Here is an 18,732-nt window from a genome sequence, read left to right as displayed (position 1 = left end):
TGGACCATGTCTTGTGTATTATATTCAAGCCCACCATCTGTGGACAATGCCATGTGTTTTATATTAAAGCCCACCATCTGTGGACAATGTCATGTATTTAATATTAAAGCCCATCATCTGTGGACCATGTCATGTGTTTATATTAAAGCCCACCATCTGTGGACAATGTCATGTGTTTTATATTAAAGCCCACCATCTGTGGACCATGTCATGTGTTTTATATTAAAGCCCACCATCTGTGGACCAAGTCATGTGATTTATATTAAAGCCAACCATCTGTGGACCATGTCATGTGTTTTATATTAAAGCCCACCATCAGTGGACAATGTTATGTATTTAATATTAGAGCCCACCATCTGTGGACCAAGTCATGTGATTTATATTAAAGCCCACCATCTGTGGACAATGTCATGTATTTAATATTAAAGCCCATCATCTGTGGACCATGTCATGTGTTTATATTAAAGCCCACCATCTGTGGACAATGTCATGTGTTTAATATTAAAGCCCACCATCTGTGGACCATGTCATATGATTTATATTAAAGCCCACCATCTGTGGACCATGTAATGTGATTTATATTAAAGCCCATCATCTGTGGACAATGTCATGTATTCAATATTAAAGCCCACCATCTGTGGACAATTTCATGTGTTTAATGTTAAAGCCCACCATCTGTGGACCAGGTCATGTGTTTATATTAAAGCCAACCATCTGTGGACCATGTCATGTATTTAATATTAAAGCCCATCATCTGTGGGCAATGTCATGTGCTTTATGTTAAAGCCAACCATCTGTGGACCATGTCATGTGTTTATATTAAAGCCCACCATCAGTGGACCATGTCTTGTGTTTTATATTAAAGCCCACCATCTGTGGACAATGCCATGTGTTTTATATTAAAGCCCACCATCTGTGGACCATGTCATGTGTTTTATATTAAAGCCCACCATCTGTGGACAATGTCATGTGTTTTATATTAAAGCCCACCATCTGTGGACCATGTCATGTGTTTTATATTAAAGCCCATCATCTGTGGACAATGTCATGTGTTTTATATTAAAGCCCACCATCTGTGGACAATGTCATGTGTTTTATATTAAAGCCCACCATCTGTGGACCATGTCATGTGTTTTATATTAAAGCCCACCATCTGTGGACAATGTCATGTGTTTTATATTAAAGCCCACCATCTGTGGACAATGTCATGTATTTTATATTAAAGCCCACCATCTGTGGACCATGTCATGTGTTTTATATTAAAGCCCACCATCTGTGGACCATGTCATGTGTTTTATATTAAAGCCCACCATCTGTGGACAATGTCATGTGTTTTATATTAAAGCCCACCATCTGTGGACCATGTCATGTGTTTTATATTAAAGCCCACCATCTGTGGACAATGTCATGTGTTTTATATTAAAGCCCACCATCTGTGGACCATGTCATGTGTTTTATATTAAAGCCCACCATCTGTGGACAATGTCATGTGTTTTATATTAAAGCCCACCATCTGTGGACCATGTCATGTGATTTATATTAAAGCCCATCATCTGTGGACAATGTTAAGTATTTAATATTAAAGCCCACCATCTGTGGACCATGTCATGTGTTTTATATTAAAGCCCACCATCTGTTGACAATGCCATGCATTTTATATTACAGCCCACCATCTGTGGACATGGTCATGTATTTAATATTAAAGCCCACCATATGTGGACCATGTCATGTGTTTTATATTAAAGCCCACCATCTGTTGACCATGTCATGTGTTTTATGTTAAAGCCTACCATCTGTGGACCATGTCATGTATTCACTTTTAAAGCCCACCATCTGTTGACAATGCCATGCATTTTATATTAAAGCCCATCATCTGTGTACCATGTCATGTAATTTATATTAAAGCCCATCATCTGTGGACAATGTTAAGTATTTAATATTAAAGCCCACCATCTGTGGACCATGTCATGTGTTTTATGTTAAAGCCCACCATCTGTGGACTATGTTATGTGTTTTATATTAAAGCCCATCATCTGTGTACCATGTCATGTAATTTATATTAAAGCCCACCATCTGTGGACAACGTCATGTGATTTATATTAAAGCCCACCATCTGTGGACCATGTAATGTGTTTTATATCTGTGTACCATGTCATGTAATTTATATTAAAGCCCACCATCTGTGGACCATATTCTGTGTTTTATATAACGGCCCACCATCTGTGGACCATGTCATGTGTTTTATATTAAAGCCCACCATCTGTGGACAATGTCATGTGTTTTATATTAAAGCCCACCATCTGTGGACAATGCCATGCATTTTATATTACAGCCCACCATCTGTGGACATGGTCATGTATTTAATATTAAAGCCCACCATCTGTGGACCATGTTATCTGTTTTATATTAAAGCCCACCATCTGTGGACCATATTCTGTGTTTTATATAACGGCCCACCATCTGTGGACCATGTCATGTGATTTATATTAAAGCCCACCATCTGTGGACAATTTCATGTGTTTTATGTTAAAGCCTACCATCTGTAGACCATGTCATATGTTTATATTAAAGCCCACCATCTGTGGACAATGTCATGTATTTAATATTAAAGCCCATCATCTGTGGACCATGTCATGTGTTTATATTAAAGCCCACCATCTGTGGACAATGTAATGCGTTTTATATTACCGCCCACCATCTGTTGGCAATGTCATGTGTTTTATATTTAAGCCCACCATCTGTGGACCATGTCATGTGATTTATATTAAAGCCCACCATCTGTGGACCATATTATGTGTTTTATATAACGGCCCACCATCTGTGGACCATGTTATGTGATTTATATTAAAGCCCACCATCTGTGGACCATGTTATCTGTTTTATATTAAAGCCCACCATCTGTGGACCATGTCATGTATTTAATATTAAAGCCCACCATCTGTGTTTTATATAACGGCCCACCATCTGTGGACCATGTCATGTGATTTATATTAAAGCCAACCATCTGTGGACCATGTAATGTGTTTTATATTAAAGCCCACCATCTGTGGATCATGTTATGTGTTTTATATTACAGCCCACCATCTGTGGACAATGTTATGTATTTAATATTAGAGCCCACCATCTGTTGACCATGTAATGTGATTTATATTAAAGCCCACCATCTGTGGACCATATTATGTGTTTTATATAACGGCCCACCATCTGTGGACCATGTTATGTGATTTATATTAAAGCCCACCATCTGTGGACAATTTCATGTGTTTTATGTTAAAGCCTACCATCTGTAGACCATGTCATGTGTTTATATTAAAGCCCACCATCTGTGGACAATGTTATGTATTTAATATTAGAGCCCACCACCTGTGGACCATGTTATGTGTTTTATATTAAAGCCCACCATCTGTGGACCACGTCATGTGATTTATATTAAAGCCAACCATCTGTGGACCATGTAATGTGTTTTATATTAAAGCCCACCATCAGTGGACAATGTTATGTATTTAATATTAGAGCCCACCACCTGTGGACCATGTTATGTGTTTTATATTAAAGCCCACCATCTGTTGACCATGTTATGTGTTTTATATTAAAGCCCACCATCTGTGGATCATGTTATGTGTTTTATATTACAGCCCACCATCTGTTGACCATGTCATGTGTTTTATATTAAAGCCCACCATCTGTGGATCATGTTATGTGTTTTATATTACAGCCCACCATCTGTTGACCATGTCATGTGTTTTATATTAAAGCCCACCATCTGTGGATCATGTTATGTGTTTTATATTACAGCCCACCATCTGTGGACCATGTCATGTGATTTGTATTAAAGCCCACCATCTGTGGACAATGTCATGTATTTAATATTAAAGCCCACCATCTGTGGACAATACCATGTGTTTATATTAAAGCCCACCATCTGTGGACAATGTAATGCGTTTTATATTACCGCCCACCATCTGTTGACAATGTCATGTGTTTTATATTTAAGCCCACCATCTGTGGACCATGTCATGTGATTTATATTAAAGCCCACCATCTGTGGACCATGTTATGTGTTTTATATTAAAGCCCACCATCTGTGGACAATGTAATGCGTTTTATATTACCGCCCACCATCTGTTGACAATGTCATGTGTTTTATATTAAAGCCTACCATCTGTGGACCATGTCATGTATTCACTTTTAAAGCCCACCATCTGTGGACAATGTTATGTATTTAATATTAGAGCCCCCCATCTGTGGACCATGTTATGTGTTTTATATTAAAGCCCACCATCTGTCACTTAAAGTGTGGCCATTATTGCAAAGGACAATGTCATGTGTTTTATGTTAAAGCCTACCATCTGTGGACCATGTCATGTATTCACTTTTAAAGCCCACATATGTGGACCATGTCATGTGTTTTATATTAAAGCCCACCATCTGTGGACCATGGCATGTGATTTATATTAAAGCCCACCATCTGTGGACCATGTTATCTGTTTTATATTAAAGCCCACCATCTGTGGACATGTCATGTGTTTTATATTAAAGCCCACCATCTGTGGACATGTCATGTGTTTTATATTAAAGCCCACCATCTGTCACTTAAAGTGTGGCCATTATTGCAAAGGACAATGTCATGTGTTTTATGTTAAAGCCTACCATCGGTAGACCATGTCATGTGTTTATATTAAAGCCCACCATCTGTGGACCATGTTATGTGTTTTATATTAAAGCCCACCATCTGTGGACATGTCATGTGTTTTATATTAAAGCCCACCATCTGTGGACAATGTTATGTATTTAATATTAGATCTGTGGACACTGTCATGTGTTTTATATTAAAGCCCACCACCTGTGGACCATGTCATGTGATTTATATTAAAGCCCACCATCTGTGGACCATGGCATGTGATTTATATTAAAGCCCACCATCTGTGGACCATGTCATGTTATTTATTATAAAACCCACTATCTGTGGACAATGTTATGTATTTAATATTAGAGCCCACCATCTGTGGACAATGTCATGTGTTTTATGTTAAAGCCTACCATCGGTAGACCATGTCATGTGTTTATATTAAAGCTCACCATCTGTGGACCATGTCATGTATTTAATATTAAAGCCCACCATCTGTGGACCATGGCATGTGATTTATATTAAAGCCCACCATCTCTGGAAAATGTCATGTGTTTTATATTCAAGTCCACCATCTGTGGATGATACCATGTGTTTTATATTAAAGCCCACCATCTGTCACTTAAAGTGTGGCCATTATTGCAAAGGACAATGTCATGTGTTTTATGTTAAAGCCTACCATCTTTAGACCATGTCATGTGTTTATATTAAAGCCCACCATCTGTGGACCATGGCATGTGATTTATATTAAAGCCCACCATCTCTGGAAAATGTCATGTGTTTTATATTCAAGTCCACCATCTGTGGATGATACCATGTGTTTTATATTAAAGCCCACCATCTGTCACTTAAAGTGTGGCCATTATTGCAAAGGACAATGTCATGTGTTTTATGTTAAAGCCTACCATCTGTGGACCATGTCATGTATTCACTTTTAAAGCCCACATATGTGGACCATGTCATGTGTTTTATATTAAAGCCCACCACCTGTGGACCATGTCATGTGATTTATATTAAAGCCCAACATCTGTGGACAATGTCATGTGTTTTATATTAAAGCCCAACATCTGTGGACCATGTCATGTGATTTATATTAAAGCCCACCATCTCTGGAAAATGTCATGTGTTTTATATTCAAGTCCACCATCTGTGGACGATACCATGTGTTTTATATTAAAGCCCACCATCTGTCACTTAAAGTGTGGCCATTATTGCAAAGATGTTAAAACTAAACTGAATTAAAGCAAGATTCAGGAAAGAATGTGTTAACTTTATAACAACATCAGTCATAGGTATTTCAGTAATGTATTTTATTCAGCAAAAGACAAATCTATGGATACTCTCTATATTAACAAAATAAACCTGTTGACGTGACAACACCAGGGGTCAACAGTTTAATACAGATACCTACAATCTTGAGATTCGGAGTTCCAAGGTCACATACACTTACAACCTTGAGATTTGGAGTTCCAAGGTCACAGATACCTACAACCTCGACATTGGAGTTCAAAGGTCACATATACCTACAAACTTGAGATTGGAGTTCAAAGGTCACAGATACCTACAACCTTGAAATTGGAGTTCAAAGGTCTAAAATACTTAAAAGCTTGAGATTGAAGTGCAAAGGTCACAGATACCTACAACCTCGACATTGGAGTTCAAAGGTCACATATACCTACAAACTTGAGATTGAAGTGCAAAGGTCACAGATACCTGGTGTGTGACTGCTGTGGTTGTTTGGTATGTGACTGCTGTGGTTGTTTGGTGTGACTGCTGTGGTTGTTTGGTGTGTGACTGGTGTGGTTGTTTTGTATGTGACTGCTGTGGTTGTTTGGTGTGACTGCTGTGGTTGTTTGGTGTGACTGCTGTGGTTGTTTGGTGTGACTGCTGTGGTTGTTTGGTGTGTGACTGCTTTGGTTGTTTGGTGTGTGACTGCTGTGGTTGTTTGGTGTGTGGCTGTGGTTGTTTGGTCTGTGACTGCTTTGGTTGTTTGATGTGTGACTGCTGTGGTTGTTTTGTGTGTGACTGCTGTGGTTGTTTGGTGTGTGACTGCTGTGGTTGTTTTGTGTGTGACTGCTGTGGTTGTTTGGTGTGTGACTGGTGTGGTTGTTTGGTGTGTGACTGCTGTGGTTGTTTGGTTTGTTTGTTTGGTCTGTGACTGCTGTGGTTGTTTGGTGTGTGACTGGTGCGGTTGTTTGGTGTGTGACTGCTGCGGTTGATTGGTATGTGACTGCTGTTGTTGTTTGGTGTGTGACTGCTGTGTTTGTTTTGTGTGTGACTGCTGTGGTTGTTTGGTTTGTTTGTTTGGTCTGTGGCTGCTTTGGTTGTTTTGTGTGTGACTGGTGTGGTTGTTTGGTGTGTGACTGCTGTGGTTGTTTGGTGTGTGACTGCTGTGGTTGATTGGTATGTGACTGCTGTGGTTGTTTGGTGTGTGACTGTGGTTGTTTGGTCTGTGACTGTGGTTGTTTTGTGTATGACTGCTGTGGTTGTTTGGTGTGTGACTGCTGTGGTTGTTTGGTCTGTGACTGCTGTGGTTGTTTGGTGTGTGACTGGTGTGGTTGTTTGGTGTGTGACTGGTGTGGTTGTTTGGTGTGTGACTGCTGTGGTTGTTTGGTGTGTGACTGGTGTGGTTGTTTGGTGTGTGACTGCTGTGGTTGTTTGGTGTGTTACTGGTGTGGTTGTTTGGTCTGTGACTGTGGTTGTTTGGTGTGTGATTGCTGTGGTTGTTTGGTGTGTGACTGCTGTGGTGGTTTGGTGTGTGACTGGTGTGGTTGTTTGGTATGTGACTGCTGTGGTTGTTTGGTGTGTGACTGTGGTTATTTGTTGTGTGACTGTGGTTGTTTTGTGTGTGACTGCTGTGGTTGTTTGGTGTGTGACTGCTGTGGTTGTTTGGTGTGTGACTGTGGTTGTTTGGTGTGTGACTGCTGTGGTTGATTGGTATGTGACTGCTGTGGTTGTTTGGTGTGTGACTGTGGTTGTTTGTTGTGTGACTGTGGTTGTTTTGTGTGTGACTGCTGTGGTTGTTTGGTGTGTGACTGCTGTGGTTGTTTGGTGTGTGACTGCTGTGGTTGTTTGGTGTGTGACTGCTGTAGTTGTTTTGTGTGTGACTGCTGTGGTTGTTTGGTTTGTGACTGGTTGTTTGGTGTGTGACTGGTGTGGTTGTTTGGTATGTGACTGGTGTGGTTGTTTGGTGTGTGACTGGTGTGGTTCTTTGGTGTGTGACTGGTGTGGTTGTTTGGTCTGTGACTGTGGTTGTTTGGGGTGTGACTGGTGTGGTTGTTTGGTGTGTGACTGCTGTGGTTGTTTGGTGTGTGACTGCTGTGGCTTTTTTGTATGTGACTGCTGTGGTTGTTTGGTCTGTGACCCCTGATGTTGCCAAGAGAGAAAATGGCAGATATGCTGTACACCAAGAGAGTGTTATTAAATACCGGACACAGGACAGATATATATGTCACATGCGTAGGTAACCATGTACCACTAGGAGTCTCTATACACATTGTACTGCACTTGACTTAATGAATACTATAATAAAACACCAATATCCTTGTTTCTGGTTTGACAGCCTGTACCTTCACCATAGAAGACCAGTATTATGGCTTATTTTGAGAATTTTGGAAGGTTCTGCAACCATTCTAATTTTCACAAACAAACGGGGCACTCATTATATCAAATACAATAGCCTAGGTAGCCACGTACTCCCAAACTAATATAGATTATGCTGAAAGTCTACATTTATCTATATTTCTCACATATGATGCTCATACAATATCATGTCAAGTTCATCACTCCCAGCACACGGTTCATTTTGTTTTGATAACTGACAGTTAAAACAAGGCGGAGTACTCTCCAGGGTATTCTATAGTCTCCAATTGGTAATAATTTCTTTATTTACGGAGCTGTATACCAATCTAAGGATATAGGTTACAGTGACATGCTTCTTGTACTTAACACTCAACCAGCCAACACTTACATGCCTAACAAATCCAGTTACTCCAGGTGAAATAGTACAGAAGATATGCCCTGGACAAACTTGTTAAAATGTTGAGGTCAAAGGTCAAACCATAGGTCACAGTGACCTACTTTATGCACTTGACACCCCGCTATCCAAAGATATATTTGCATACCAACCATAGGTCACAGTGACCTATTTTTTTGGTTGACACTCCACCATACTAAGATGTAGTTCCATACCAAATCTGGATACTAAAGGTGAAGTAGTATAGAAATATGCCCCAGACAAACTCTTCGGACCGATGGAAGAACCGACGGACAGACGGAGTGCAAACTGATAGTCTCCTACCACATGAAATGGTGGGGCACTAATAATATGTTATATTAAGACATCACAATGTCTGTCTATACTTCTGCTTGTTTGTTAGATGGGATAAACAGAATCTCTAGCTTCTCAGGATTGCAGGTTACAGAACTACCTCACAAGAATATATCTAAATCATACGTGTCTGGATATCCTCTAAATAAACATTGATTGCATAACTTGAGCATTACTCGGTGAACTATCATACTGAATAACACAAAATATCTAGATTTCTCTATTACATATGGATTCTATATAATTCCAGTGACAGTGCACTAAGTCTTGTTTAATAACTACCACAGTTTTGATGAACTTCTTTTTTTCCGTTGATGATGTGAACATCATAAATCAATATTTTTATGCCATGAACTTGAAGCGTTTTAAAAATTATTACTGTGAGTATATTTTCACCATCAAAGTTTGTTAAAAATCTGTTTGAACCAGAAGGGCGGTCAGTACTGGAGATGTTTTAGACCCACAACTTAGCTTTATTACACACGTCTGCTGGATACATAGCCACGTGTGATTTTGTCCCTATATAAACAATGACAGTGGGACAGTCGATGACAGCTCGACAGCTACAGAACATTTTTACATTTCCAACCTCATGATTTCATATTTTAAGATTTTGCTTATTAATGAAACGGCACTTTGACTACCTGCTAATTCTAGATTTGAGAAAAAAACTAGGACTGATTTGTTATGATGAAGCTTGATTATGAACTTATCTTGAAATTATATTCTATCTTAAAACCACAGAATGTCTGACACAGAGGGCAATATAAATAAGTTTACCTACAATAGTTATCTCCCTTACATTATGTAGAGTTGAAGAACATAGATTTCAGCAACAAATTTAATACTTTATACTCTGAATATTCCTTGTCACACAGCATTAATGTCAAGTGCATAAATGTTTGCAATTTAATCATCATCTAAATATTTCTAAAATATGACTGTTGGTTGCCATGGTAACAGAACTCCTGTAATCATGATAAAACATGAAACTGACGCCAGCTAGTACAGACACGGGCAACACATGAGATCAAATTGTACATTTCTATATCAAACACAACAACAAAGTGTAAAAAACCTCTCTACTGTTATATATAATAAATATAGAAATATCAACAAAACGGCACCATTTGTTATATATAATCTAATAGGGCTACATACGTAAAGTACTAGAGACATTTCATCTGTAACTGCCAATTTTCTATCATTGCACATTTATTGACTTAATTCATAAATATACACTCTCAAAAACTCTTTGTACAGCTTTTATTTCACAAGGCCCAACCTCTGTCACCCAGGCTTTCTTCCTGGAACAAGTCTGTGGAGATTAAATTTCACACAACTTTGTTATGGTCTGATATCGAAATCAACAAGAGTTTGACCAGACTGACCATCTGAAAGCTAACAACACATTTGTTGGTTTATGTTTCTCCATTTTTTTCTGGCCATAAATAAGTAAGAATAAAAGCTCCATGAAATATAAGCACCACACATAAAACCAAGTCTAGGCGCAATCGGACCAAATCTCAGACAACTGCTTCAAGATTACACCAATCTTTTCTCTACGACAAAAAACAGCCCCATCAGGGCAACAAGTCGGAGTTAAATGCATTTAACATCCTGTCCTACTTATCTATCAAATACATATAAATATTCAGATCCCTCAAAGACAGAAACAACTTGAGCATATGGTAATTGGAAAGGTCACATATAAATGACCTCTCCAAATAAGGTTTCTACAGACAACCTCTGGAGTAAGGAATCTAATGAAATAAACCAAAAAATATCACTACATGTATACTGTTTAACAAAAGATCACCAGCAAATGAACTTGTTACTAAACTCAAGTATATCAAGTATAAAAAGTACTATATAAACTAACAGTTTCCACCTTAAATCCTCCAACTACACAAGTTACAATAGATACAATGATTTGTCTCCAAAATGCAACTTTCTTCCCAACTTTTATCTCAAAATTCCAGAACAAATGAATTCCAACCTTCAATCTTTACATCTGACAGATACAATGTTTCTGACTCAACGTGTACCTTACTCCATTACTGTTTGCATTGATACCACAAGTATAAAGTCCACATTGTACAGTTTAATATCATGCGCCCAAATTTGGTCTCTTAACATTATGTCCCAACTGCAGTAAAAGTATGTGCATCCTACCAGGTTTGAACACCTACAAAACTTACGTACTGAAAAACATTTTCCCCAAACTTTACAACTTTAATATTCAAACTGATGAGTTTGAGTAAGCTGTCATATCTATACAAGTTACACAAGATATGTTTTTTACTTTAATATCCCAACTCCAGAGCTGTCATACTTACACGATAGTTCCCACTGATTACTCTCAACCAGCACTGCATAAATTGATGTCAGAGGGGAAGCATCTTTGCATATATAATTGAGATACATTTAACTTTCATACCTTAATGAACGCCACTGCTTCCCATTCAGCTAGCAATAGTTAACAACTGAGCAAATATCCTACAAGTATATATAGGGTACCAATCATTCTGTGACTGATGGCCAGGTCACATGACAAGTCACATGATCAGTGTTACCTTTGTGACTAATCTACAATACCTTACACAATACACACACATATATAATATATAATTATACATAAGTAAAACAACATTTTTAAAGTAGTACCTGAATGTTGTCTAGATCTGAGACAATGATTTACATGTAAAATCTTGTTTTAGAATCCCAGAATATACACTTAATTTATCTAAAAAACAGTCAGGTTCTGAGAATCACATACATTTTGTGAGCCATTTATTTTACATCGTGGCTTGATTTGCCAATTCTTCTATAAACACAGTTATTTAAAGCAGAGTATTGAAATGTTGAAAATATCAAAACAGCAGGTACAGTTATTCTAAATGATTATCTGAAGGGTCAAACATTGTTATATTTATTATAATTTATTCTAAAAATTTTGGATATTGAGAACAAAATCTGGTTCTTGAAAATTTGATTTGTCCGATAACAAAGATCTGAACATCACTATTTGTTTTTTTTCAAAAATAAAAATCAAGCACAAAATATGGGTTATTTCTAGCCTCGCTCTAACACTAATGTTCCAACTAATGGTACTAAAAATAGAATGACTAGATATTAATTATTGTAATAAGGTGGTAATGACAGTGCTGTTTTGCGACTAGTTTGACCAGTGGTCAGCGGGGATAAGCTTCACAGTTCACACAGATAACACACTTTTTTTGATATTTTTGTGGATAACACGTTCTGTACAAACCAATTCACATGACAGTACAATACAACAACGCTAGCTGCTTTAATATAAAACCTTAGGAAATACTATTTTGTCAACATATGTTAATATTTTGTATACTTTTTGAAGATTTCTTATTTGTGAAAAAAAAACCATTCCTTTTAAAGAGTTAGAATATCTGGTTTTTTAACAATTTTTTCTAAATTTCTTTTTTTGTGTAATTGATTTTTATGATATATGAGAAACTGTTTTTACAGATTTGCCCTGCTGGTTATCAACATAAGTAATATATGTTAAATCGACATATGTTAATGCTGTGTGTAGTAATTGTTCTAAATATGTAGTAATGGTGAGTATTATATTAGATACTTTGATTTAACGTGATCTATCTGCAACAACTGACTCCATCATCAAAGTTTTAAATTGTTGCTGTTGCCTGTTTGTTAGTTGATAACAATGTTCAGAATACTCCAAGCATGTTAAATTTCCAAGGTGAGTTGTTTGTCTAGGTGGTTCTACACACACATTGGTCTCAGGCAGGATTGGTCAGACACATGGACACACAGTATAGCTGGGAGGGGAGAGACTGGACAGTGGTCAGTTTACAGTGGTCACATATACAGAGCACACTAGCCGCAGGCACTGGAGGGAGGTGACCGGTCATTAATGATATCGGTACCGACTGTCACGGCTTGGCTGATTGGCTGACGAAGATGAATGGTGACGAGAAGCAGAAGCATGCCCACCTGAAGGAAACGGTAAGAAGATGAGGTCAACCACCACCGTGATAGTAGCACACAAAGTCACGACCTCTTGTGGTACCCACGCCAAACCACCCTACACCACACTGTGGTACCCAGGCCAAACCACCTTACACCAGATTCACATCTATCAAACATTCATTAGGTTTTTGAAAAAGTTTTTTAACAAAGGTTTTCAATTTCATTTTTTTTTAGTGTTTTCTACCAGTTTCCATTTTCATTTTAGTAAAAAAAAAACATCAGAGGAGACACTTAACTTTTTTCAAAAAATATCTTCACTTTCAATTATTCAGAAACATTCAAAGATTTTCTATTCTAAATTTCCTCCTGATTTCTTTGTTTTTCCTGTGAATGCTATTTGTACAGCGAGAGTCTTATTAGATCAGTTGCTATGACAACAACATTTAACAGTTGCTATGGTAACACTATTTTAGAATATTTCAAACGTTTTTAATATCAAAGGTCAGTTCTGGTTTTAATTATTTTTCTTGGCAAAAAATTCCAGGCTAATATTTGTTTTTCCCTGCTAGTATGCCAAACAGGTAGTAAAATTCAGGAACTGTTATTTGAAACACTTTTCAGCCCATTAACAAGTGGCCTCAGAAAGCAGGCTATTATTATCTGAATGAACATTTTTCAAAATAATTAATTTTCTTACGAACAAAATATTCAGAAAAACTTCTTTTACTTGGATATTATAAAAATGGATAAAAACGATTAGCAATATTTTGATATTTTCCATTTTATATAACACATTGTTTTCCACGGAGTAATGATCTGGTGGGATGGGGATGGCGGGGAACAAGAGGCTGGACACACATGCTCTACACTCAGTGTCAAACAAACTGCATTCTTACCCAAAATCACTTTTGCCATTGTATCATGGGTTTGAAGCATATCTTAAGTTCAATTTCTTCATATTAAAGGAAACATTTCAATAAAAAAAAAAAAAAAAAACAGAAATTCAATCAAGTTGGGTGAACAAAATAATAATCTTTTCCGAGATTTCTTACCCTATAAATTACAATTACAATTTTCCAACAAACTATATTAATTTTCAAAAGGAAATCATTCCTAATACATAAATATGGATATAATCAATGACAAACCTGATTTCGGGCAAAAAATTACAGGTATTTTTTCTCTCATAGAGAGAATCTGAGTCAGAGAAAGGGTATTGCAGTTTCACAGATCTTGTCACATGTGGGCAGGACACTACAAAGGGAGTCAGTCTAGCTATTTCACCGTTAAGCAGGATGACAAGTCAGCACGCATTCCACAGATCTACAGCAGCTGTAGTCATACCACTTACAAAATAAGCTATTTAACAGAATACAAATTCTGTATGAAAAGAAAGTCATCCTCTATTTCCTTAATCAAAACAATTTTGTTTACTTATAAAAATATCAGGAAGCAAAGAAATATTTGAATTCAACCGTTTCACCCCTATTTAACTTTAGTAGACTCTACCATGCATTGATATGGATGAGTCCATTATGGTGTACAGTGGTGAAAGCTAGGACTAGAAAAAGAAAATTGTTTAAACCAAATTCACAACCTAAAATTGTAGCATCATTTATGACCTTCTTTTTCAAATATCTTTTAAAACAATTCATCATTTTTGATATTCTGATAAGACAAAAAAATTGTTTAAAGAGAATTTAGATAATGGGATTTTGTCGAAATTAAAAAATGGGATTTTGTCAAAATTAAAAAGAAGAATGCCATCAAGAAAGATGCTGACAATTGTGATGTGGCATTATCCTGACGATGTGGGACAGTGATGTGATTATACTGCTGTACACGCAGAGGTTAAATCTAGTCCCCACCACCAGGTGGCGCCATGTACATTCTACATATAGTAAAACTGTTAGTAGTATATAAATATATAAGCAGAGAATTTTAAAGTCTGAAGTAAAATTGCACATCTACCAAGTTTTAACACTAAACAGCATTACATATTATCACACTTGTGTCTATATAAGATTAAATGTGAATATACATTAGACCAACAGCTAAAAGCAGAACAGGTTGAGATTGGTACACTCCACAGTACAGGTGCTGTCAACCTCAGCAGCAGTGTTGTAGTTGTGAGTTTTGTCAACTAAACATGACAGCATCTGTATTCATTAACAACAGAGTGTGTCCTTTGTGGCCTAACTAAATCCTCCTTAGTCTGCTGTGACATGGTTAGGCTGCTGTTCACTGCTATAGGTGAGTGTGTGCGAAATAGGGACCTGGATCTTATATTTCCTAAAATCCTGAGGAGAGCACTGAACCATCTCAAACAAGAGGCCCAGAAGGCCTGTATCGCTCACCTGAATATGTTTAAAATAATTGGTATGAAGTAAAGATATAGGACAAGTAGCGCTTTAAAGGAAAAGTTGACGGAAGGACGGACGACGGACGCTGCGCCTTGGCATATAAGCTCACTTGCCCTTCGAACTATAAACAGATGTATACACTGGGTACACTGGGCACAGTGGTCACGTATATACTGGGTACACTGGGCACAGTGGTCACGTATACACTGGATACACTGGGCACAGTGGTCACGTATACACTGGGTACACTGGGCACCGTGGTCACGTATACACTGGGCACCGTGGTCATGTATACACTAGGCACCGTGGTCACGTAAACACTGGTAACACTTGGTACACCTTGGTCACGTATACACTTGGTACACTGGGCACCGTGGTCACGTATACACTGGGTACACTGGGCACCGTGGTCACGTATACACTGGGCACCGTGGTCACGTATACACTGGGCACCATGGTCACGTATACACTGGGCACCATGGTCACGTATACACTGGGTACACTGGGAACCGTGGTCACGTATACACTGGGTACACTGGGCACCGTGGTCACGTATACACTGGGCACAGTGGTCACGTATATACTGGGCACCATGGTCACGTATACACTGGGTACACTGGGCACCGTGGTCACGTACAGTGTATATACTGGGCACTGTGGTCACGTAAACACTGGTAACACTTGGTACACCTTGGTCACGTATACACTGGGCACTGTGGTCACATATACACTGGGTACACTGGGCACAGTGGTCACCTATACACTGGGCACCGTGGTCATGTATACACTAGGCACCGTGGTCACGTAAACACTGGTAACACCTGGTACACCTTGGTCACGTAGGCACTGGGTACACTGGGCACCGTTATCACGTATACACTGGGCACCGAGGTCACGTATACACTGGTAACTCTTAGTACACCTTGGTCATGTATACACTTGGGACACTGGGCACCATGGTCACGTTTACCCTGGTAACACTTAGTACACCGTGGTCACCTATACACTGGGTACACTGGGCGCCGTGGTCACGTACAGTGTATATACTGGGCACTGTGGTTACGTAAACACTGGTAACACTTGGTAGACCTTGGTCACGTATACACTTGGGACACTGGGCACCATGGTCACGTTTACCCTGGTAACACTTAGTACACCGTGGTCACCTATACACTTGGTACAATGGGCACCGTGGTCACTTATACACTGGGCACCTTGGTCACGTATACACTGGGCACCATGGGCACGTATACACTGGGCACAATGGTCACGTATACACTGGGTACACAGGGCACCGTGGTCACGTATACACGGGTAACACTTAGTACACCTTGGTCATGTATACACTTGGTACACTGTGCACCATGGTCACGTATACACTGAGTACACTGGGCACCGTGGTCATGTATACACTGGGTACACTGCACAGTGGTCACGTATACACTGGGCACCGTGGTCACGTATACACTGGTAACACTTAGTACACCTTGGTCATGTATACACTTGGTACACTGGGCACCATGGTCACGTATACACTGGTAACACTTAGTACACCGTGGTCACCTATACACTTGGTACAATGGGCACCGTGGTCACTTATACACTGGGCACCTTGGTCACGTATACACTGGGCACCATGGTCACGTATACACTGGTAACACTTGGTACACCATGGTCACGTATACACTGGGTACACTGGGCACAGTGGTCACGTATACACTGGTAACCCTTGGTACACCATGGTCACGTATACACTGGGTAAACTGGGCACCATGGTCACCTATACAATGGGTACACTGGGCACCGTGGGCACCTATACACTGGGTACAATGGGCACCATGGTCACCTATACACTGGGTACAATGGGCACCGTGGTCCCTTATACACTGGGCACCTTGGTCACGTATACACTGGGTAAACTGGGCACCATGGTCACCTATACAATGGGTACACTGGGCACCGTGGTGACGTATACACTGGGTACAATGGGTACCCTTATCACATATACACTGGGAACACTGGGCACCGTGGTCACGAATACACTGGGCACAGTGGGCACCTAGGCCCTGGGTACACTGGGCACCGTGCTCACGTATACACTGGGTACACTTGGTACACCTTGGTCACGTGTACACTGGGTACACTGGGCACAGTGGTCACATATACACGGGGTACACTGGGCACCGTGGTCACCTATACCCTGGGTACACTGGGCACCATGGTCACGTATACACTGGAAACACTTGGTACACCATGGTCACGTATACACTGGGTACACTGGGCACCGTGGTCACGTATACACTGGGTACACTGGGCACCATGGTCACCTATACACTGGGTACACTGGGCACCGTGGTCACGTATACACTGGGTACACTGGGTACCCTTATCACATATACACTGGGTACACAGGGCACCCTTATCACGTATATACTGGGTACACAGGGCACCCGTATCACGTATACACTGGGTACACAGGGCACCCTTATCATGTATACACTGGGTACACTGGGCACCCTAGTCACGTTTACACTGGGGCCAGTGTTACCGTGGTCACGTATACACTGGTAACACAGGGCACCCTAGTCAAGGGTATACTGGTAACACTGGGTATACTAGTCACGTATACACTGGGTACACAGGGCACCCTAGTCACATATACACTGGATACACTAGTCACGTATACACAGGGCACCCTTGTCACATATACACTGGTAACACAGGGCACCCTAGTCACGTATACACTGGTAACACTGGGTACACTGGGTACACTGGGTACACTGGGCACCGCGGTCACGTGACCCTTGCTTTAGCTGTTGTGTTTGGGCCCTTGTTCACCGTGGTCATGTGACCCTTGCTTTAGCTGTTGTGTGCGCCCTTGTTCACCGTGGTCATGTGACCCTTTCTTTATCTCCTGTGTGGGCCCTTGTTCACCGTGGTCACGTGACCCTTGCTTTAGCTGGTGTGTGGGCCCTTGTTCACCGTGGCCCTTGCTTTAGCTGTTGTGTTTGGGCCCTTGTTCACCGTGGTCACGTGACCCTTGCTTTAGCTGTTGTGTGGGCCCTTGTTCACCGTGGTCATGTGACCCTTTCTTTACCTCCTGTGTGGGCCCTTGTTCACCGTGGTCACGTGACCCTTGCTTTAGCTGGTGTTTGGGCCCTTGTTCACCGTGGCCCTTGCTTAAGCTGTTGTGTTTGGGCCCTTGTTCACCGAGGTCACGTGACCCTTGCTTTAGCTGTTGTGTGGGCCCTTGTTCACCGTGGTCATGTGACCCTTGCTTTAGCTGTTGTGTTTGGGCCCTTGTTCACCGCGGTCATGTGACCCCTTGCTTTAGCTGTTGTGTTTGGGCCCTTGTTCACCGTGGTCATGTGACCCTTGCTTTAGCTGTTGTGTTTGGGCCCTTGTTCACCGTGGTCACGTGCCCCTTTCTTTAGCTGTTG

The 18,732-nt window shown here is 40.0% G+C and overlaps 1 protein-coding gene and 1 long non-coding RNA gene across 2 annotated transcripts in view; both read right to left on the bottom strand.

The window, feature by feature from the left end:
• The window catches only part of LOC110445229 (rabphilin-3A-like), a 91,840-nt gene that overhangs the window by 10,169 nt on the left and 62,939 nt on the right, over nucleotides 1-18,732 (bottom strand). The window lies entirely within an intron of this gene.
• Nucleotides 5,920-6,418, bottom strand: LOC110445227. The gene is made up of 2 exons (XR_002462332.1): nucleotides 6,196-6,418; nucleotides 5,920-6,119 (listed from the first exon to the last, which is right to left on the bottom strand). It is a non-coding gene; the product is annotated as an uncharacterized LOC110445227 (long non-coding RNA).

Source organism: Mizuhopecten yessoensis, unplaced genomic scaffold, assembly GCF_002113885.1.
Source record: "Mizuhopecten yessoensis strain PY_sf001 unplaced genomic scaffold, ASM211388v2 scaffold2123, whole genome shotgun sequence".
In the NCBI taxonomy this organism is placed as follows: domain Eukaryota; kingdom Metazoa; phylum Mollusca; class Bivalvia; order Pectinida; family Pectinidae; genus Mizuhopecten; species Mizuhopecten yessoensis.
Note: the sequence above shows the minus strand (reverse complement) of the source record. Positions and strands in the feature narration are given on the sequence as shown.